The sequence below is a fragment of the Castor canadensis genome, chromosome 9, assembly GCF_047511655.1.
Source record: "Castor canadensis chromosome 9, mCasCan1.hap1v2, whole genome shotgun sequence".
Lineage (NCBI taxonomy): Eukaryota > Metazoa > Chordata > Mammalia > Rodentia > Castoridae > Castor > Castor canadensis.
Window position 1 is genome coordinate 48,973,070 of NC_133394.1, and position 24,550 is coordinate 48,997,619.

At 34.6% G+C, this 24,550-nt stretch overlaps 1 pseudogene; it reads right to left on the reverse strand.

The window, feature by feature from the left end:
- Positions 1 to 8,418: 8,418 nt before the first annotated feature.
- Positions 8,419 to 23,721, reverse strand: LOC109680108 (large ribosomal subunit protein uL18 pseudogene; annotated as a pseudogene).
- Positions 23,722 to 24,550: the final 829 nt, after the last annotated feature.

A 24,550-nucleotide genomic window follows, 5' to 3' on the forward strand; every position in this document is an offset into this window, starting at 1 on the left:
TGTTTTATAAAACCTTTGGTGGATAGGTTATCTGACTTCAAACACTAAAAATGTTCATAGGGATGAGTTGTGATTATGCTTATTTCAAATCTCCTATGTTCATACATTGCTATTGGTATAGGTTACCTGCTCTGAAGGTGGTAAAAATGAACGCACACCACTTTATTCTATTCATTTCATTAGATATTTCAATATAATATGTGAGAGACACTGCTTATTTATATGAGATCATGTTATAATTGGAGAGTTTCATAGGATTATATAGAAATATTTTCTATTTATACAACATATTCACTGTAAATGTAGGTACATATAAGAATTTGCAATATATTTCCTAGCATGTTAAAAATAAAAAAAGGAAGAATTCAGTAATGTTGAACCAGTTTTTTAGAAAGAAAAAATGCAATTGCTTATAATTAATTTTTAGATGTGTCTGCCATCAAAAAAAGTGAAAAGTTACCAGCTGAGTTACAACTCATGTCAACAGAAAACCAAAATATATTGTGTATAATTGCCTTGAGTGACTTGAATGGCTGATTGCAGTATTTTGGAAAAAATGTCAATGTAGGTAAATTTTTAAATTTTTTTTTAAAAAGTACCATTAAAACCATAATAGGAGGAGGAGAGCAAGACGGTGGGTAGTTGATGGCTCTTGGAACCTTGACCTGCACGATTTTTAGACAAATGCTCTAGATTTCTGTGGTAGCAGCAATCAGCTAACTGATTTTTCTGCCAACTAAGATATTGCCAATAGGGGACAGATATTATCCACTGACCAACTTTTAAATTAGCTTTTTATAGCACATAACATCTGGGCACTGAGATAGGCAACTGTCAGCCTACCCACCATTCTTTTAGTCTGACATCTGGGAAGCTGCTGTTTTCCTTTATTTATTTTCTCTTTTCTTTACTTTTTTTTCCATCTTATTTCCTTCCCATCTTGACTGGTAAGGCAAAAATGCAATGCAGAGGACAATACATTCCAGTGTTGAGAATGACTTGGACCTGCCATAATATGCATGTCACAGATCCTCTGTGCTGCCCTTGAGCTAACCCATTTCTACTCAAGTGATTCTGCAACCCTGCCATGTAAGCTTGATACATGATCTGATTTAGAGGGAAGCACATAGTCTAGTACAGCTGGGGGTCTGATTGCACCCCCACCACAAAGCTGGTGGTCTAATATTTGGGAATATTTCCCTTCTGCCTGGACAGGGAGGGTCAGTGTGCTGAGCTGAATTAATCCTATGGGGGTGTGGTGACTCAGAAGCACTGTGGTGAAAACTACACATTTTCACTGGCTTGGAGAAATTGGGAGAAAGCTGAAATTGACAGTGTTCTAAGAGAAAAGTTTAATTTCAGTTCACAAGGCTGACCTGTGGGTGAAAGGGGCTGGTGGCTCCTTATATACTAGCTCCTCACAGGACCATTTCTGAGAACCCACGCTCGCCAGAGGACCCATCCCACGAAAGAAAGCCTGAGCTCGAACACCCTGAACCAATCCTACCCAAAACTGTCTCATAGGGAAGGGGCAGTATCCATCTCATTCGAGCTTTCCAACCCTAAGAAGATACAGTGTTATAGTCAAAGGTCCTGTAAAAGGGGTCAGCACTTAAATTTGAAATTGAGGAAAGAGTCCAGAACATTCATTGAATTTATTTATTGCTACCTATTTCCCCCTTACATTCTGTCCAAACCCCAGTTCACTTAGACTTCTATTGGTCCACTTTCCTTTCTTTTCCCCAATTATTCTTTCTCTTGTCTTGTCTTTTTCTCTCCCTTCCTTTCTTCTCTTTACATTCCTCAATCCATCTCTCTCATCATTGTGCAGACCTCTTCATCATTCACCACCTGATGAATAGTCTATTATACCAAATGAAAACAGTTTAACAAAGATGTGGAAAATCTCAGAAATGATAGTCAACCAGAAATCCTGTAAGTAAAAAGTTTTTTAAATCAAATTTAAAAATACAGTTGAAAGATCCTCCAGCATTCTGCACCAAGTGCAAGACAGAATTTTGGGGCTCAAAGACAAAATAGATATTAAAGAAAAAAACTGAAGAACGCTTAGACAAAACCCTCAAAATCTGCAAGGAATATGCAAGAACTCAACAATTCCATTAAAAGTCCAAACCTGTGAATCATGGATATTAAAGAGGGAGAGAAGGTGCAAGCCAAAGTTATATATAATATAGTCAACAAAATAATAGCAGAAAATTCCCCAAATCTTGAGAAAGATTTACCCATTCAGGTGCAGGAAGCCTTTAGGACACCAAAAAGACATGACCAAAATAGAACCTCTCTATAGTATATTATCATTACAATAATTAACACAGAGTACAAGAAAAGAATATTGGAGGCTGTAAGACAAAAAAAAATTAAATAATATATAAAGATAAATTCATCAAAATAACAGCAGATTTCTCAACAGAAACCTTAAAAGCAAGAATGGCATGGAGTGAACTATTTCAAGCACTGAAAGAAAACAAATTCAGTCCTCAGATACTCTACCCAGCAAAGCTATCATTCAAAATTGAGGGAGGAATAAAAGTCTTCCATGATAAACAGAAACGAAAATAATATATGACCACCAAGCCACAATTAAAGAAGATTCTGAAAGGAATCCTATACACAGAAGATGAAAACAAACATAACCACAAAAGGACAGGAAATAAAACCCTCAAGAGAAGAACAGCAAGTACTCAGAGAGTAGCATAGAATTAGCTGAACATATTCAAATCCTTAAACAACAAAACAACTAAATGGCAAAAGTCATCACATACCTCACAATGTTAACACTGAATGTTAATAGATTGAACTCCCCCATCAAAAGACACTGATTTCTAGACTGGACTATAAAGGAAGATCTGAGAAAATGTTGTTTATAAGAAACCCACATTATTGACAGAAACAAACACTGTCTTAGGGTAAAGGTGTGGAAGGAGATTTACTAAGCTAATAGTCTCTGAAAACAGGCAGGAGTAGCAATACTTATATCAGATAAAGTGGACTTCAAACCTAAATTAGTGAGAAGAGACAAAGGAAGACACTTCATACCTAATAAAAGATGGAATACATAAAGAGTAAATAACAATTATCTACCTGTATGTGCACAATGTTTGTACCCCCAACTTCATTAAACATACATTACTGAACTTCAAAACACCAATTGCATCAACACAGTGCTGGTGGAAGACTTCAGTCCTCCTCTATCACCAATAGATAGGTCATCCAGATGAAAAATCAACAAAGAAACTCTAGAAATGAATGACACCATAGATTATATGGACCCGATAAGTGTCCACAGAGTATTCTGTCATGAAATAGCATGATATATATTCTTCTTGGCACTCCATGAAACTTTCTCCAAAATAGACCATATCCTAGGCCACAAATCAAGTCCCAACAAACATAAGGAAATTGAAATAACCCCTTGCATACTGTCTGACCACAATGCAATAAAACTAGAACTCAACAACAAAAGAAGCAGCAGAAATACTCAAACAATTAGAGGCTGAACAACACATTGTTCAATGATCACTGGGTCATAGAAGGAATAAAAACATTCTTGAGATTCAATGAAAATAAAAACACAACCTATTAGAACTTATGGAATACAGAAAAATCAGCCCTAAGAGGAAAGTTTATAGCCATAAGTGCATATATCAAAAACACAGTGAGACTTCTAATAAATGACTGTTACTAGAAAATCAAGAAAAAGCCAAACACAAAAGAAGCAGGAGAGAAATAATAAAAGTATGAGCTGAAATCAACAAAATAGAGACAAAAAATTCATACAAAGAATCAATGAAACAAAAAGCTGGTTCTTTGAAAAAATAAACACGATTGATAAAATACTGGCAAATCTGCCTAAAATGAGAAGGGGAAGGACCCTCATTCATAATACCGGAAAGCAAAAGGGAGAAATAATAACAAACACCAAGAAAATCCAGGAAATCACCAGGGACTACTTTAAAAACCTATATTCAAATAAATTGGAAAATCTAGAAAAAAATGGACAAATTTCTAGATACATATAACCATCCAAAACTGAACCAAGAAAATCTTAAACACCTATACAGATCTATAATGGAAAGAAATTGAAGCAGCAACAAAGTGTCTCCCAAAAAAGAAAAGTTCAGGACTTGATGGATTCACCACTGAATTCTTCCAGACCTTTAAAGAATGACTAATGCCAGTACTCGGTAAAATTTCCTTGAACTAAAAAGGGAAGCAACACTGCCAAACTCATTCAATGAAGCCAGTATTACACTCATCCCCAAACCAGAGAAGGACACAATTAAAAAAAGAGAGAGAGAAAGAGAGAATTACAGAAAATCTCTTTAATGAACATAGATTCAAAAATTCTCAATAAAATAACGGCGAAGCAAATTCAACAAAATATCAAAATGATTATACACCAGTTGGCTTCATCCCAGGGATGCAGGGATGGTTCAACATATGCAAATCATTTAATGTAATACAGCAGATTAATAGAAACAAAGACAAAAACCACATGATCAGCTCAATAGATGCAGAAAAAGCCTTTGACAAAAATCAATATTCTTTCATGATAAAAGCTCTGATGAAACTAGGAATGGAAGGAGTGTACCTCAACATAAGAAAGGCTATGTATGACAAACCTATAGCCAACATCATACTTACTGGGGAAAAAAACTGAAACCATTTTCTTAAAGTCAGGAATGAGAGAAGGGTGCCCATTCTCCCAACACAAATTCTACATAATCTTATATTTCCTAGCAAGACCAATAAGACAGAAAGATGAAATAAAAGGTATACAAACAGGTTAATGAAGATGTCAAACTATCCCCATTTGTGGACAACATGATCTTATATCTAAAAGACCCAAAAAAAAAAAAAAAAACAAAACTCCTAGACACCAACTTTAGGAAAGTTATCAGGATACAAATCAACTTAGAAAATCAGCATTTCTATACACTGACGATGAACAGATTAAGAATATAGAAAAACAATTCCATTTAAAATAGCCTTAACAAAAGTTAGATACCTAGGAATAAACTTAACAAATGATGTAAGTAATCTCTACAAGAAAACTACAAACCATAGAAGATAGTAATTGAAGAAGACTACATAAGATGGAAAGATCTCCCAAGTTATGGATTGGTAGAATCAACATAGTAAAAACGGCTAGATTACATAAAGCAGTCTACATGTTTAATGCAATTCCCATCAAAATTCCAATGATATTCATCACAGAGATTGAAACATTTAACCTTAATGTTCATTTGGTAGCACAAAGGACCATGAAAGAGCAACACTGGAAGTATTACAATACCTGATTTCAAACTATGCTACAGAGCTATAGCAATAAATACAGTATGGTACTAACACAAAAACAGATATGAAGACCAGTGGAACAGAATAAAAGATATAAATATGAATCCACACAGCTATGCTCACCTAATTTTTTGACAAAGGCACCAAAAACATAAGATGGAGAAAAGACAGCATCTTCAACAAATGTTTCTGGAAAAACTGGATATCTGCCTGCAGAAAACTGAAACTTTATATCCATATTTTTCACCCTGTGCAAGTATCAACTCAATATAGACCTGAAACCTTGAAGCTTGTACAGGAAAGAGCAGGAAATACAATGGAAGAAATAGGCATAGGCAATTACTTCCTCAGTAGAAGTCAATTGGCTCAGCAACTAAGAAACGGGATCAACAAATGGGACTAGAACTGGAGAAAAGCCCAGAACAGGTTCTGCCTGGAAGCGAGTGGGAGAGGGGAAGAGAGGGTGGAGGCAGGGAAGGGGGAGAAATGACCCAAACAATGTATCCACATGTGAATAAATGAATAATTTAAAAAAGATTCTGCACAACAAAAGAAATGGTCTCTAAGAAGAGGCTGCCAACAGAATGGGAGAAAAACTTTGCCAGCTATTTATCAAACAAGAGACTGATAACCAGAACATACAGGTAACTCAAATAAACTCCCCAAAATTCAATGACCCAATGAAGAAATTGACAAATAAACTTAATGAGACTTTTCAAAGGAAGTTATCCAAATGGCTAAAACACACATGAAAAAAGGGTCACCATTCCTGGCCATAAGGGAAATGCAAATAAAAATCACATTAAGATTCCACCTCACTTCTATTAGAATGGCTACCATCAAGAAAACGCACAACAAATATTGGTGAATATGCATAGGAAATAGGAACCCTCATACACTGCTCGTGGGACTGTAAGCTAGTACAATCACTGTAGAAAGCATTAGGCAGGTTCCTTAAAAAACTAAAAATAGATCTGCCATATGTCCCAGCAATAGCATTCCTAAGGATATACCCAAACAATTGTGGGTGAGCATACAACAAAGGTAGCTGGACACCCAAGTTTATTGTGGCATTATTTATAATTGCTAAGCTATGGAAATAGATAAGAGGCCCCACTACTGACAAATGGATTAAGAAAATGTGGTATTTATGTGCAATGGAATTTTACTCAGCCACATACAAGAATACAATTTTGTCATTTGCAAGTAAATGGATGGAACTGGAGAACATCATTTAAGTGAATTTAACTAGGCTCAGAAGGCCAAAAGGTGCATGTTCTCTCTCATATGTGGAATATAGGCTTAATACAAATGCAGCAATATTATGAAACACTAGTCAGACTAAGGGGAGATCATGCAAGGGAGGGGTAGGGTAAAAAAAGGAAACTAAGAACTTAAATACGGTTGATATGCTTTCTATATATAATCATGAATATAGAAATTTTAAACTTGCTGAAACCACCATAAGAAAGGGACTAAGGTAGAATGAAGAAAATTAGAGTTGATAAACCAATTGGGGTTATAATACATGTATACATGGAAATAACGCAAGGAAACTCCCTGTGTGTAGGTACATTTATTTCAAATAAGCAAAATTGTCATGTTTTTCTTTTATCCTTTTTATTCTACAAAATCAGAGAATAGGAGAGTGGAACTGGTCCTGTCTGGGGTGTGTGTGGGGGGAAAGAGGGTGAATAAGGGGCAAAAACTGAATACACATGTATATAAATGCAAAAATGATACTTGTTGAAACTATTCCAAGAACCAGGGAGTGGGGAATAAAAGAGAACAGAGGTGAATTCAATTCTGATTTGTAAATGCCACAATGTAACTCCACGCAGCACAAGACTAATGGAAAAATAAAAAAAAAAAAGAAACACTAAAGTTAAAACAATGGCTTCAAATCATTCATTTTTATAAAATTTCTATTTTCATTCATTTAAAATATACCCATTTAATTACATAAATTAAAAATTAAAGAAAAAAACTAAAAATAGATCTGCCATGTGTTCCAGCAATACCACTCTTAAGGATATACCCAAATGATTGTGGGTGAGCGTACAACAAAGGTACCTGGACACCCAAGTATATTGTGGCATTAATGATAGATGGGTATAAGCATAGAATTTCATATTTTTTATTTACTTATTAATTTATTTTTATTATTGTTTGGGGGGCACAATGTGACATTTATAAACATTCTTACAATATATCATAGTTGAATTCACCCCTTCCATCATTTTCCTTTATTTCCCCTCCCCTTTCCTGGAATAATTTCAACTGGTCTCATTTTTTCATTTCATACATGACTACATAATATTTCTACCCTATTCACTCTCCTACACCTTTTCCTTATATCCTTCTCTTCTTTCTGGTGCCAAACCTGAGATAAGATCTGTTTTACCTTCCTGTTTTCCATTTCTGAAAAAAGATATTATTTGTTTGTTTAAGACAGCTATACAGGGAATTTCATTGTGACATTTCTATGTATATATGTTTTATAACCTGAATTGGTTCATTTCCTCTATTTTTCCTCTATCCACCTTAGCCCCCTTCTCATGGTGATTTCAACAAGTTTAAAATTCAATATTCATTCTTGAATAAAAGTACATCAACCATATTCACCTTCTTAACTTCCTTCTGTTAATATTTCTTTTTGCTTTGTTTCACTCTAATGATTTATAGGAAAAGTTAAAACATATGCAATAATTCTCAGCCTTATATAATGAAGAAAATTACATTTTTAACTTCTTTTGCTCTTCAAAAGTTTACATTGCTACAAAGTAATACCTGTGCTAGAGTCATAATTTTTGTGTGATTTTACTTCAAATAAATTGACAACAATATGATTGACTTAATATATACTAGGTAAACATAGTCAATGTAATTTGTTATTATTATTTTTTTTTAATGAAGGTATTACTTTTGTGCTTTTATTTGCTCTTCTGCAATGATAATTCAAAGCATATAATTTTTAAAAAATATACTTTAAATTAATGCAGTAGACATAATTTAATAAACTTTAAAAATTGTACCAATATTAATAATACAGTGATTTTTTTTTTGGTTGAAAAAAATCTTCATAGCAAATTGTTTGGTTTAGCACTCATCAGTCAGTTCCTGAGTTCTGAGGAAACTCGCATTCTTTTGAGCTACTAGATCCTTCTTCTGGGCGAGGAATATTATAAGATGGCTCCCACTTCTCTCTTGAGCTTCCTCTCCTGCCTAGATTATCTCATATAGCAGCAACAACTTTCTTATGCATCTCCTCCCTCATGTCTGGAGGTATGCTGTTCTTCATGTACTGAGAGAACTGCTTCTCATAAGAATCTTCATCTTCTTCCACTAGGTAACACATAATCTCCATGATGTGATTCTGATGTATTTCTGCAGTGAATTCCTCACTTTCTGAACCACAATCAGGGAATTATTGGGTGTTGCGAAGAATAGGCAAACCTCCATCCACAGTTTCCTTCAGGTGCCCTAAAACTTTATTGCCAGTTGTAGTTCTGGCAAGACCTGCATCCAAATAGCAGGTGAAAGCAACAGGTTGACCATCATTATTTTCCACATTTTATTCATCTCTAGTCACCTCCACTTGACCTTCATCGATCTTGTCTATGTCAAACCCACTGAGAAGCCTGAAGATCAACATCAAGCCAGTACAGTAGGCTGCAGCATAAGTTGTTAAGTCAACTTTCACACACCATATTTTGGTAGTTCATTTGCATACACTGTGAAGACTATCATATCACCCTCTATAATGCATAAAAAAATCTGACAAATAATACACGAATGTCTTGAAGTAAAATTTGGCTAAAAAGATATTTCAGGATGTGAAATGTTATTGAAAGATATAGGACAAAGTAAATGATAAAACACGATCTATTTAATTCAATTTGGAAACTTTATAACACTACATGATATAAAGTAATGACCATAATAAAAATTCATTTCATAGTGTCATCTGATAGTCTATTGAACAATGTACCCAAGTGTCCAACTTCTCAACATTCATTTTATATTAGGTGTCTTCTTACTGTGTAGTACATTGTCTTGCACACCTCCCTCTAATCTAAAACATTAAGGTATTATAGACAATAGTTAACAAATGTTGTTTTACTTCTGTCAGAACTAACTTTCTTAATATAAAATAAGTTTCAATATATATCTTGCCTTCAAAGATAATTTTAGTGTAAAGTCTTTAAATTATACATACATAAACATATTCAGAATAACATTATTATACACACAATTAGCAATATTTATAGCTTTATATGTATTGTATCAAAGTTAGCAGAGTTAAAGGAGATAGGTTGAAAACACAGTGATTTTACATTTCATCTCATGAAGGTTGAAATGTGGTAATCTATTCAATAAAGAAAAAAATGGAAATAAAGAGCAGAAAAATATTAAATAGGAAATGAATACATTATTGATAAAATTCTATAAATATTGTGTAGTTCTTTGAAAATATTAATGAAATTGATAATGTACTATAACTGTAGTGAAATTCACTTGTATGAAGAATGACAACTTCAGAAAAAGCTGTACTTTTAGTAAAATCTGCCTAAAATGACAGAAGACTTCCACAAAATATGCAAAAAAAAGGGATGTACATAGATATTAGCAAAGATGCAGGGTAACTGTGGGCATTTACACTTGTAGTAAATGACAGTATCAGAAGTTGCATGTATGCATAGTCTACGACCCAGTCATTGTGTTCTTGGATATGGATGCAATAATAAAATATACACATGTGCCCCAAGAGTTCATAGATGCTGTAGTACCTTAATTCATAAAAGCTAAAACTGGAAGCAAATCAAATGTCATCAAAACCAGAATAGATAAATAAATTGTGAAATGTTCAAAAATGTATAATGGGAATGACTGTATGTTATAAGAAACAAATTTTAAAACTTTATAAGTCGTATATTGAGGAAACATAAGTGGCATAAAAGAGTAGATATTGTATGAGTCGATGTAAATGTCATCCTAAACAGGAAAATCAATTTTTGTTTTTGAAGTCTCTGTAGAAAACCCTATGACATCTTTGTCTTTGCACATCATAAAAACTTCAAGATGCTGGGGATGAATAATATCACATCATTGTAAACAATGCAGTATTTTCTGTATTTTTTAAATTGTAGTAATTTTTTCTAAAGAAATAGCAAGGCCAATATTTGTAATTTGGAAAAAAGAATTTCATATTTAATTTCAAATACAAAGAAATAATATTTTTATCTGGAAATTTAATCTAAAATAGTGTCAAAGAACATAATCAAAATCACTTAAAGTGCATTCTATGAATTAAATATTTAGGTAATAAGTAAAAAGTTGGTTTGCAAATTAATATTCAACGTTCATCTGAAAGGATATGGCAGTTTATGAATAATAGCATGGATGCCATGTTTGAAAGGATGATAGTTTATTAATTTTTCTAATAGATGGTGACATGGTGTGAATAAGATTTATTATGTTAGTCAAATTAAAGTTGCCTGTGATGAATACAGAATTTTAAATGTCAGTACCCGCACAGCAAGCCTTACTAAATGGTGTGTCATTGAAGATGATTTAAATGAGAAGATAATGAAGCAAATCTCTTAAATAGGCTTAGCAGAATTAGTTCTGTAGAGCTGGGAAGTTCATTAAAGCTAAGAAAATAACTTCCTACTTTAGTAAACATATTTAAATTATACAATTTAAGACATTTCACTCAATTGTCTCAGAACAATGGACAACAAAACTGTGATTTTCTTAAGTGCAACATATAAAATATTTTCCCTAAATGTTTTCAATAGACTGGTAGAATAACTTGATTTCTCCTGAACTAAGTACTACTTATAATTTCATGATATATGTAATTAAGCATAACAATAATGTAGATATTTGAAAACTTTGAAAAGCAAGGTTTGTAACCAAAGTTAAAGCATATAAGTAAATTTGGTATGTGCAGGGTTAAAACAACCAAAGGTCTGAAATCTGGATCACTGTTGGTAATTACATTTTTGTGTGTGTATTGTGGGGAGGGGATAGGGTCTCCCTAATGTAGCCGGGCAGGTTGGCCTTGAATCCACCTGTCTCAGTCTTCTAGCCTCTCAAGTGTTAGAATTACATTGAGGCCACCACACCCAGCTTTCTTGGAAATTATATTCTCTTATCTTTCAACTTTCTTGTTTGTAAAGGAAGGTAAAAGTGTGTTCCAGATTGCCAGGATCTTTGTAGAATGGCACAAAATGATGATATTTCTGTTATCATTCTCTACTTAAATCATATGTTCATAAGCAGAAGGCATGAGAAAAAAATGAATTGACAAAGCATAAAACATTAATGTAGTTATTATAAAGACAATCATAAAAGCAAGAATTACATTAAATGTAAACTGAGAGCAAGGTCTTTATCAATACAGTTAGAAATAATAATATATAAAAACATAAAATGTGATAAAAATAAGAAAACAAGGCACTACAATAGGATTTGAATATATAGAGCCTACATTTCTTAAGAACTGTATCAACCATTTGCATAAGAAAGAATATAATGGAATTAATACTTACGTAAGTCCAATGCATTTATCTGAGCAATTAGTGAAACACTTGCTTTTTTATATAATTGAAAATGAATGTTAGCAATTACATAGAAAATAGTTGATTTTTAACAGTCATTTCTGATAAGCTTTTTGTATTCTCAGATTTATTGAAAGTATGTATTACATTGTATTATTTTTTCATAGGGCTACAAAAGGTCCAAATTCTATTTAGTTCTTGTTTGAGGAGGTTTTATTCATTGTTCTTTAAGATGCTATGCCAAGAAATAAAATGTCTCATAACGATTATTTCTTTCCAACACTGAAGATATTAATTTGATTCAAATTATTTGGCCAGAAGCACTTTTTGAAATATAAAAACTTTCAAGAACAAATTAAAAGTCAATTTGGACAATTCTCATCTTGCCATTAAGTGAAATTTTATTTTACAACATCCTCCCTGTAGTAAGCAGTAATAGACAAAAATATGAGATCCTTATTCAATTTGAAAAGTGAAAACCTACTACAGAATCAACTTTTTTCCAGAGCGGCTCTTCTGATTTTCATTTTTACCTTGGTGTTTGCACTTTGGGGCTGACGTTAGGCAGTGAAGACGTCCTCTTCAGACTCCACATGGAAAGTCAGCTGTCTAGGACACTGATGTGTACATGAAATGGGCCTTTAGTGGTCCAACACTATCCCTTGTTATTCCTTTAAACAGAATTACTAACAACCCTAAGGGAACTGAGTTGTATTTAGCTCTTTGGTGGAAAGTAAAGGCTTTCCTTGCTAACATTTCATAATCTAAGGCTTCCAGTGAGACTTTAGTTATTCTTAATTGCCAGAACATTAATGTGCTTTAGCTTTTACCTAAATTATGAGGATTTTCTTTAAGTTTTAATGTATTTTCTTTGGTACACGGCATTGGAATTAAAAATTATTCTAAAACAAAAGAAGATTTCTTCAAAGGAAATCATATGAAGTTCAAATTCTACATGTGTAAAAATTTAAAAATAAATTCTTAATCAAGGAAATTGAAACAAAACATCACTGGCTGAAGGAGGGATAGTTCTTAACTGCTAAGACGGGAAAAGCTGACAAGAAACTAAAAGAAAAAACTGCAAAAATCCATTTTGTTTCTTGAATGTAAATAATCATTCTCAAACTATGCATTTTGTTGTTTAACATAATACTTATCCATTGCTGATAAATGTAATCTGTTGTCATCTATTGAATAATGTTAAATTAATTTTATTGTATCCTTGTTATTTTTAACCGAGTATGATTTACATTTCAATCAAATCAGACATTTTCGTACACCCCCTCCTATGTCTTCAGTTATTTTTCACAACTTTGGAATGAATATCAAATTATTTCATAGCTAAACTTAACATAAAATAAAGACACTTTCTTGGAACAAATTTTTTTTCAAATCTCAAATGTTTAATAACAGAATATTAACATTCATGATCTGAATTCTTGAATCATTTACAGGAAATACCTAAGGCATTCACCTTATAATTTCACAATAAATTGGTTGCTTTCTAGTACATGCCAAAACATGACTGAAATAATTCCCATTTCAAAGAGACAGATTAAAGAACTTGCTAATTAAATATTCTTTCAGATCATTGTTTCTAGTGCTTGTGTGCATAAAAATCATCCGTTAATATCTAAATATCTATTCCCATGATTTAATGAATGTTGAGTAGTAGTGTAACATTTATAATTCGTTTTACTTTTTTTCCCCAAGGCCCATCTTCCTCCGCCAGTCTTCATGCTCACTTTTTTCCGCTCCCCCAGCTGCTTTGATTTGATGGAATTTAAGAAACACTGACCCATGCAACCATGATGGTTGCTGATTCTTAGTTGCAATTCTCCCTTTCCTTTTTTTCCTAAATTTTTGTGCCAAATTCAGTATCTTTTTATTTCCTGCTTGCTTCTAATTCCAAGGTCCATAAGACAGACGTCAATAAACTAGATCCAACCATTCAGGGCCAGAGAGAGAAAATACTTTTTTATGAAGCATTTTTTTGCATGTATCCATTGGCATTATAAACATCATGCAATTCTTATGTGAATGTATGTCCCGGAAGTACATTTTGAGCTTGATTTTTGAATGTTAAACAGATTTGTGAAAATGGAAAGTGAAATAAATGATGTTAACATGGACGCGGAGATGATTAGAAATATCCCAAAGTAAAGCTGAACATTCAGGTGATCTTAGAGCATTAGAACATGTACTGAAATAGTATTGAGGGTAAACTGTCTGCTAAAACATTAAACAAATGTTTGCTGGATGTCTTGGTAATATGAAGCAGATTGGGGACAGGTGTATTGTCAAAGACATTTCAGAAGCATTGGAGAAAGGGAAAAATTAAGTAATGGCAAATAGACATTTGTTACTGAAATTAAAAGATGTTTTCAGCAATGAGAGTATTGAAAAATAAGAAGTTTCAGCTTATGTTATAAATAATGGTGATTTCTTAAACATCTTACATGTTAACCTGAATATAAAAAAATCTTACTGGAACAAAAATTTTGAGAGATTCTGTGATCTTTTCACACACATGCATATAGTCACAAAATATGTGGATTTATACCTAAAGTAAAATTATGGCATGTGCCTTATGCCAATTTGCCTATAGATAATTATTCACAAAATTTGTAATCTAACTGAGGTCTGGTTAGACTATTACAGTATTCCAAATTTTGCCTACTATTGACTTGGAAAATTATCCTTACGACAAAAGATTTTTGCTTGTAGTCTGAACAAGCAAGCAAAAACAGTGTACTTTTTAAACAATTAAATGTATGGATTTTAGACAGAAATGGTTTGAAGATCTTGTGTTTCCCATTACTGTGCCTAATAACTCATAAACAAATTATTCTTTTCCATCTCATTGACTACAAACTCTCCTGCTTGAGAATTTTCCATGCAATTAGGACTAACTACTTCATTTAAGAAACAAAGTGAAGTTTGAATTAGATTGGAAACTGAGAATGCTTTCTCATCATTTGGATATTCATATATTGACAAAAGTGTGTTTTGGCAGAGGTGGGATATTATCCTTACCACTTACAAGGAAATGGGAGAAGTGATTTTTTATGGCACTTCCAATGTTGTCATTAGCCCCAATTGAAGATAATAGAAGCTAATGAAATCCTAAATAGGAAGGAGAGCCAAGTAGTCAGAACATTTAAGAATAACCATTGGAGTCATGCCATCAAGTACAGAGCTCTGATAATTTATACATTATCATAATATAAAAGGAACAAGAATTTCTTGTAGAAGAGGAAAACAATACTCACCAAACACTGCCTTTGTACAAAATTTCTCTCCATGTTTTCTTACTGGCTATTTCATTTTTAAAAGCAATTCCTTCTACTTTTATCACTTTCACACATTATGACATTGGCTAATTTGCACTTAATAGATGTGAACAAAGGAACATGGAAAACCTGAAGAAGCAATAAAATTTTAACAATGGAGCAAATGAAGGATCTATGAGATTTTGTGTCACCCTCTTATGAAAGTGAGGTAGGCACTTGTTGGATAACACAGTGGATAGATTTGTTGTGCAAGACATAGTGAAAATTCATAATCAAGACATGGAGTACATTTATGGATAACAAAGTAAATGTATATTAAACACATTAATAAATAATTGAGGTAAATGTACAAATGACAACAAATGTGATGGCTAGTAGTAGATATTTATGGTTTTCATTTACTAAACTAAAAAGACAGAATGGATCCTTCTTGAATCTCCTTGAAAAACACATGTAGCCTCCTGGAAAAGAAACTGAAAGAGAAATACTTTGCAAACTTCTCTTGCAGTAGAGGGTGATGATGACTTGTACTTATACTCCACCAGTTAGATTTGGTTGAAAGTAAGCAGGAATTATGGACTAACCTCTCCAGTGGCATAAATTTTGATAGCAAGATAAGACCCCTTGTGAGGCAACCACACCATTGACAGTTCAAGCATATACTGCTTAATAAGTACACTAGGCATTTATTCACCAGATCAGTAATGTGAGTAAGGTTTCTTTATGCTTCTGTAGCTTTAAACTTAGTTTTCCAACTTTCCTGAAGATTTTGTGAGGAACACTGTACATTCTTTAAGAAATTATTTTTGGCCACAATAAATCTCTCTCTCTTAAACTAAGAATCCTGAATAATAACAAGACTCTGTACCAAAGTTGAAGTTTCGGTTTTGGAGGTACAATTAGAACAAAGGTAAGTGTTTTCCTGTACTATCCACTAAATCTTATGCCCGGGAAAAGAGAATTTAAGGAATTTAATGTAGATTGTTGAGCAAGCAATCTTCCTTGTTTGAATTACTGCCTGTTGATATGAGCACACAATGCTATTCCCAGCCATGAGTTAATTGCTGACAGACTTTCTCTAGCTTAAGGATGAAATAAGAAGCTATTTCCCACAGATATATGAGGTACTAGTTTATTTCCCCATAGAGTTAAAGGTGTAGAAGTATTGACATTTTTATGTCATTGTTTTCTACTTGTATATCTATTTGTCAAGAGTTCTGAATTCAATTGAACTAAAAATAAAAACTAAATACATCAATAAAAAGAATGTTATAAATGTAATTTATGCATCCCTTTAGTAATACAATAGCACAGTTTTCATATGTACACTTAAAATGATTTTTCTTTGAGAATTCATTAAAGAAACTATACTTTTCAGTTTGGTTAAATTGAGATTCTAAACACTGTATTGATATATATTTTCCTGGATGATCAAGATTAATTATTTTAAATTTGGTGTACAAAACTTTTATAGACTATTATAAAAAACATTTGATAAAACTAAAAAAAAGGAAAGCCCATGTCACATATAAATCATAAATCTATATCATTACTGAAAAGGACTACTTTATACTTTCTGAGAGAGAAGGAAAATGGTATGTGAAGTGGACAGCGCTAAACTTGGGAATAAAATGCTTCCAGTAGATTCTCTTACTTCATTGGTGCCATGATGATTTCCATTATGTTTTTGTTTGATGATTTAACTTTAGCTTCCACCAGTATTTCATGCCTCAGACATGGTCATTGTGCTGTGCTTCTTTATCCTGAACTCAAACATCTGTCTAAAACATTTCTATTACTATTCTCTCATTCCCACAATTCTATTAAATTTTTCATTACCTTTAACAGCAATTCCTTAAACTTATATTTATTTTCTTTCCTCTCTCATTTCATTTCTGTCTCAATAATTTTTCTATACTAAGATAAGAAAGCTGAGCAATCCATCCATTAATCTTCAGAATCCCTCTCATCTCCTACTTTTTCTAACTACCTCACCAATGCTTTTTTATTTAGGGCCCAAAACAATGGCCTCCTCATCTAACACCTATTTTATGTCTGAGTTTAGATTATAGACAGCTGTACTGGAACTAATATGTCAAAAACTGGTGTTTGATTCCTGTCCCTAAACCTGGTATGACACCAAACCTCACTAATTCCTTGCCTTGATAAACATACCATCAACCCCACTGTGGTCAAATCTGAAATCCTTGTTGACTTCCCCCTGTATTTTAAGCCATTTATGATTCATCTTCAAAATATGATTCAGATTCTATCATTGCCCATTTCCATTGAAGTCACATTAATAAGCAATCCCAGTTTTCACTGCATTTCTTATTGAAATTCTTAAGTAGTTTTCTTTCTTCTGACCTGGAGTCCTTCACATTATAACAAAGTCATGGTAAAAATTAAATGCAAATGCACAAGTGTTTACATGATACATTTTGCAGACTCTGAGTGTTCTTGTTCTTAATCTCACACTCTCATTTTATGTTCTATCCTAAGCTCTTTCACACTTTATTTAGCCAAAATTCTTAGCCGTAATTTTACCATTTCAAGTAGAGAGACACCAAAATCCTTAAAAATCACAGCTTAAATCTTACCTCCTAATAGAGGCCTTTTTCTACTTTTTTTTTCATTTATTCATATGTGCATACATTGTTTAGGTCATTTCTCCACCCTGCCCCCCTCCTCCACTTTCCACCCCTCCCCCATTCATTCCCCCTCCCTCCCTCACTTCCAGCCAGGTCCTGTTCTGCCATTATCACTAATTTTGTTGAAGAAATGACATAAGCATAATAAGGAAGACAAAGCATTTTTGCTAGTTAAGGATAGCTGTACAGAGAGATTACTACTATTGCTTTCATGTGTTACGACCCATGTTGATTCAACTCTAACTGATCTTTACGTTGGTTTCTGATTCCCTGCTCATGATTACCTCTGCCATTTTAAGGTTTCTGTATTAGTTCCTCTGGACTGGGGACATCAAAAGCTTTTATGTTTTGGGTTTTCTACCTATTCCTATATCTCCTGTATGTGCTCTCCCCTTGTCATGTGATCCAAATCCAACAACATTGCTGCATTTGCCCTAGATCTAAAGTCCACATATGAGGGAGAACATACAATTTTTGGTCTTCTAAGCCAGGCTGACCCTGCTCAGAATGATGTTCTCCAGTTCCAGCCATTTACCTGCAAGTGATAAGATTTCATTCTTCTTCATGGCTGAGTAAAATTCCATTGTGTACAAGTACCACATTTTCTTAATCCACTCATCAGTAGTGGGGCATCTTGGTTGTTTCCATAACTTGGCTATTGTGAATAGTGATGCAATAAACATGGGTGTGCAGGTGCCTCTGGAGTGACCAGTGTTGCATTCCTTTGGGTACGTCCCCAGGAGTGGGGTTGCTGGATCATATGGCAGGTCTATGTTAAGATTTTTAAGAAGACTCCAAATTTTTTTCCAGAGTGGTTGCACCAGCTTGCATTCCCACCAACAGTGTATGAGGGTTCCTTTTTCCTCACATCCTCACCAAAACATGTTGTTAGTGGTGTTTTTGATGATGGCTATTCTAACAGGGGTGAGATGGAATCTTAGTGTGCAGTTGATTTGTATTTTTTTTATGTCCAGAGATGGTGAGCAGTTTTTCATATTTTTTTTGTCATTTGAATTTCTTCTTTTGAAAAAGTTCTGCTTAGTTCAATTGCCCATTTCTTAATTGGTTCATTGAAACTTAGTTTCTTAAGTTAACTGTATATTCTGGTTATTGGTCCCTTGTCTGATGTATAGCTGGCAAATATATTCTCCCACTCTGTGGGTGGTCTTTTCAGGTTAGAGACCATTTCTTTTGTTGTGCAGAAGACTTTTAATTTTATGAATTCCCATTTATTATTCCTTTCTCGTAGTTGCTGGGCTGCTGGGGTTCTATTGAGGAAGTCCTTGCCTACACCTACACTAGTTCCATAGTGTTTCCTGCTCCTTCCTGTAGTAACTTCAGAGTTTCAGGCCTGATATTTAGGTCATTGATCCATTTTGAGTTGACACTAGTACAGGGTGATAAACATGGATCTACTTTCAGTTTCTTGCAGACAGGTAACCACTTTTCCCAGCAACATTTGTTGAAGAGGCTGTCGTTTCTCCGTTGTATATTTTTGGCAACTTTGTCAAAAATGAGGTGGGTGTAGTTGTGTGGATTCATATCAGAGTCCTCTATTATGTTCCACTGGTCTTCATGTCTGTTTTTGTGCCAGTATTTTGTTTTTTTATTGCTACTACTTTGTAATATAGTTTGAAGTAAGGTATTGTGATACCTCCAGCATTGCTCTTCTTGCTGAGTATTGCCTTGGCTATTTGAGGTCTCTTTTGTTTCCAAATGAACTTTAGGGTAGATTTTTCATTCTCTTTGATGAAAGTCTTTGGGATATTGATGAGAATTGCATGAAACATATAGATTGCTTTCAGGAGTATGGCCATTTTTGCTATGTTGATTCTACCGATCCATGAGCACGGGAGAACATTCCATCTCTGTAGTCTTCCTCAATCTCCTTCTTCAGGAGTTTGAAATTCTCTTTGTAGAGGTCATTCACATTCTTTGTTAAATTTACTCCTAAGTATTTGATTTTTTTTTTGAGGCTATTGTGAATGGGATGGATTTCATGTATTATTTCTCAGTTTGTTCGTTGTTTGTGTATAGAAAAGCTAATGATTTTTGTAAGTTGATTTTGTATCCTGCTACCTTATTGTAGCTGTTTGTGGTGTCTAAGAGTTTTTGGGTAGTTTTTTGGGTCTTTATGGTATAAGATAGTATCATCTGCAAATAAGGATATTTTGACAGTTCCTTTACCTATTTGTATTCCTTTTATTTCTTCTTCTTGCCTAATTGTTCTGGCTAGAAATTCCAGTAGTATGTTGAATAGGAGTGGGGATAGTGGGCACCCTTGTTGCATTCCTTATTTTAGTGGAAATGGTTTCAGTTTTTCACTGTTAAGTATGATGTTGGCTATAGGTTTGTCATACAAAGCCTTTACAATTTTGAGGTACATTCCTTCTATTCCTAGTTTTCTTAGACTTTTTATCATAAAGTTGTGTTGGATCTTGTCGAAGGCTTTTTCTGCATCTATTGAGATGATCAAGTGTTTTTTGTCTTTGCTTCTATTGATGTGTGTATTACATTTATAGATTTGCATATGTTGAACAACTCCTGCATCCTTGGGATAAAGCTGACTTGGTCATGGTGAATGACCTTTCTGATGTGTTGTTGCATTCAGTTTGCCATTATTTTATTGAGGAATTTTGTGTCAATATTCATTAAGGAAATTGACCTGTAGTTCTCCTTTTTGGAGGTGTCTTTGCCTGGTTTTGGGATGAGAGTAATATTGGCTTCATAAAACAAGTTAGCAGTATTCCTTCCCTTTCTATTTTGTGGAACAGTTTAAGGAGAGCTGGTATTAGTTCTTCCTTATACGTCTGATAGAATTCAGCAGTGAATCCATCTGGTCCTGAACTTTTCTATTTTTGGGAGGAACTTGATGGCAGCTTCAATTTCTTTTTGTGTTATAGATCTATTCAGGTGATTAATATTCTCTTGGTTCAGTTTTGCATGATTGTAAGTTTCTACAAATCTGTCCATTTCTTTGAGATTTTCAAATTTATCAGAGTATAGGATCTCAAAGTAGTCTCTGATGATTTTCTGGATTTCTGTGGTGTTTGTTGTTATCTCTCCTTTTACATTTCTGATTTTACTGATTTGGGTGGTTTATCTCCTTATTTTAGTCAGGTTTGCCAGGGGTCTGTCAATCTTATTTATTTTTTCAAAGAACTAGCTTTTTGTATGGTGTTTTTTGTTTCTATTTCATTGATTTCAGCCCTTATCTTAATTATTTCTTTCCTTCTGCTTGTTTTGGGATTTGCTTGTTCTTGTTTTTCTAGGAGCTTCAGCTGTAGTGTTAGGTCATTGATTTGAGATCTTTCTGACCTTTTAATACATGCACTCATGGCTATAAACTTTCCCCTTAGGGACTGCCTTTGCTGTGTCCCATAGATTTTGGTAGGTCATGTTTTCACTTTCATTAACTTCAGGAAACTTTTAATTTCCTCTTTTATTTCATAAATGACCCATTCATCATTGAGCAATGTTTTGTCCAACTTCCAATTGTTTTTGTGTTTTTTACTGATGTTTTTGTTGTTGATTTCTAGTTTTAATGCATTGTGGACAGAAAGAATGCATGGTATTATTTCTATCTTCTTATATTTGCTGAGGCTTGCTTTGTACCCTAAGATATGATCAATTTTGGAGAATGTTCCATGGGCTGCTGAGAAGAATGTATATTGTGCAGAAATTGAAAGAAATATTCTGTAGACATCAGCTTGGTCCATTTGATCTATGGTGTGATTTAGTTCTAGTATTTCTTTATTGATTTTCTGTTTGGATGACCTATCTATTGGTGATAGGGGAGTACTAAGGTCTCCCACTACAACTGTGTTGGAGTTTATATATGTTTTTAGATCCTAGAGTATGTTTGATGAAATTCAGTGCATTGACATTGGGTACATATAGGTTGATTAATTGTTTTTCCTTTTGGTGTATTTCCCCTTTTATTAGTATGGAATGTCCTTCTTTATCTCCTTTGATCAATGTTGGTTTGAAGTCTACTTTTTCAGAGATAAGTATTTCTACCCCTGCTTGTTTTCAGGGACTACTGGCTTGGTAAATCTTCTTCCAGCCTTTCGCTCTCAGCCAGTGCTTATTTCTGTAGATGAGGTGGGTCTCCTGTAGGCAGCAGATTGTTGGATCTTCCTTTTTAATCCAGTTTGCCAATCGGTGTCTTTTTATGGGGGAATTTAGTCCATTAACATTCAGTGTTCATATTGATAAATATGTGGTGATCCCTGTCTTGTAGTTGTCCTTGTTGATTAAGAGTTTGATTGTGTGTAGCTGAATCAGTGTTACTCTTTACTTTCTTGCCTTTTCTTCTCCTGTGGTTTGGTATTTTCTGCCCTTTCATGGTTTTGTTTGCTTTCACTTTCTGTGTGCAGAATTCTTTGGAGAATCTTTTGTAGGGGTGGCTTGGTGGTCATATATTGTTTTAGTTTCTGCTTATTATGGAAGATTTTTATTGCTCCTTCTATTTTGAATGATAGTTCAAAATAGAATGAATAGATAGATGGGTAGAGTTTACTAGGATTGAAGTTATTTTCATTCAGTGCTTGGAAGACCTCACCCCAAGCTCTTCTTGATTTTAATGTTTCTGTTGAGAAGTCTGCTGTGATTTTGATTGGTTTACTTATACATGTTATTTATTTTTTCTGTCTTACAGGCTTCAATATTCTTTCTCTAGTCTCTATACTTGTTGTTTTAATCATAATTTGTCATGGAGTAGTTCTATTTTGGTGAGTTGTGTTTGGTGTTCTGGAGGCTTCCTGTACCTAAATATGCATAGTTTTCTCTAGATTTGGTAAATTTTCTGTTATTATTTTGTTGAATATATTACACATTCCTTTTGCTTGCACCTCTTCTCTTTGTTCAATGCCCATGATTCTCAGGTTTGGTCTTTTGATGGATTCAGTGAGTTCTTGCATTTTCTTTTCACAGGTCTTGAGTTGTTTAACTAATCATTCTTCAGTTTTTCCTTTAATTGCCATTTCATCTTCAAGTTCTGAGATTCTATCTTCTGTTTGTCATATTCTTCTGGAATGACCTTCCATTTTGTCTTGTATTTCTGTATCTTTCTTTTTTCTGAGGTTTTCCATATCATGGGTTACTTCCTCTTTAATATTATCAAATTTTGCCCTTAATTCATTTATCTCTCTGGTGGTCTCAGTTTCAGTTTGGTGTTTATTTAGGGCTTCTATATTTCATTTATTTGTTTCTGTGTATTCTCATATTCTTTGTTTTTGTTGTCTTGGAACTTCTTGAGTGCCTCCTGTACGTTTTGATTGACCATGTCTAGTAACAGCTCTATGAAATTCTCATTGATTACTTGTAGGATTTCTTCTTTCAGATTGTTCTTGTGGGAATCATTGTGTTCCTTGGTGTAATTTATCTTTGTTTAGTTGGAGTCTGGATCTGGGTATCCATTTTCTTCATTTTGCTCTAAATCCTGTACTACTTTATTTTTCGGGGAAGAATGGTTTCCCTCCCTTTTTCTTCTTCCCATATTTGCACTAGGTACCATTTCTATCCCTGGACTATGTGTAATTTAGTATTAGCTAAGTAACAATATTAATACTAACAAAACCAAGAGAGAAAGATAAAAAGGACAAAGAGATGGAAAGATAAAAGGAAGAGAGAAGAAAGAAAAGAGAAAAAAAATCACCAGTTCTGGAACAGTACAGCTGCAGTCCTAGTTGTTGTGATGCCATTCCTTTAGCATCCAGACCTGTCTGTGTTGTCTCTTAGGCAGGTTGGGAGCCCTCCTGTGGTGGGTAGCAGATGGGTGGGGTCCCATAGACTTACAGGTGGAGGCCTTTTGAGGTGAACTAGTGAGCCTTTGGAGTGTGGGCATGGTGTGCCTGAAAGATGTGGGCCAGCGGATTGGAGATCATGCATGTCTGTGGATTGCTGGCTTGACAGGTTTTAGGGGCATGGTCCTGGTGGAGATCATGCAGGTCTGTGCAGGTGTGAGGGGTTCAGCCCAGTGGAGATAGTGAATGTCTGTGACTCGTGGCTTGACAAGGTTTGAGGGTGTGGCCTGGCAGAGTGGAGATACTGCAAGCCTGTTCAGGCCTGGGGGACATGGCCCAGTGGAATGGAGATTGTGCATGTGTGGATATCCAGCATGGCAGGCTTGAGGGTATTGCCCGGCAGAGCAGGGATCATGCAGGCCCAATGGAGTGGATATCAGTGCAGGCCTGTGCAGGCCTGGGGGGCATGGCCCAGCAGAACTTAGATCATGAGTGTGTGGATCACCGGTGTGGCAGGCCATGGGGGCATGGCCCGGCAGAGTGGAGATCATGCAGGCCTGTGTAGACCTGAGGGTGTGGCCTGGTGGAGATTGGTGAATGTCTGTGGATCCTGGCTTGGCAGGCCTTAAGGGCTCATTCAGCAGAGATCATGTGGGTCTGAGGGGTGGGAGTTTGGTGTAGCATGGCCCTGGTGGGGCTAAGAAGCAGGGCTGGGGTATCAGAGATCCAGCAGTGTGTGGAGCAGTGGCTCCACCAACCTATGGAGCAGGGTTTGGCATGCAGCACCAGCTATTCTTTTAGTAAATTGTGGTGTGGAGAAGCCTTCCATGAGCTAAGGGCTCAGAGTGCTGATGTTTCAGCTCTCCCTGGTGCTTTACCTCAGTCAAGTGTATCTCCAGCATCTCAGCAAAGCCCCTGGATCAGGAAGTCTGTGGCTGTGTCCGGGTCACCATCTTGCATCCCTATTAGAGAAC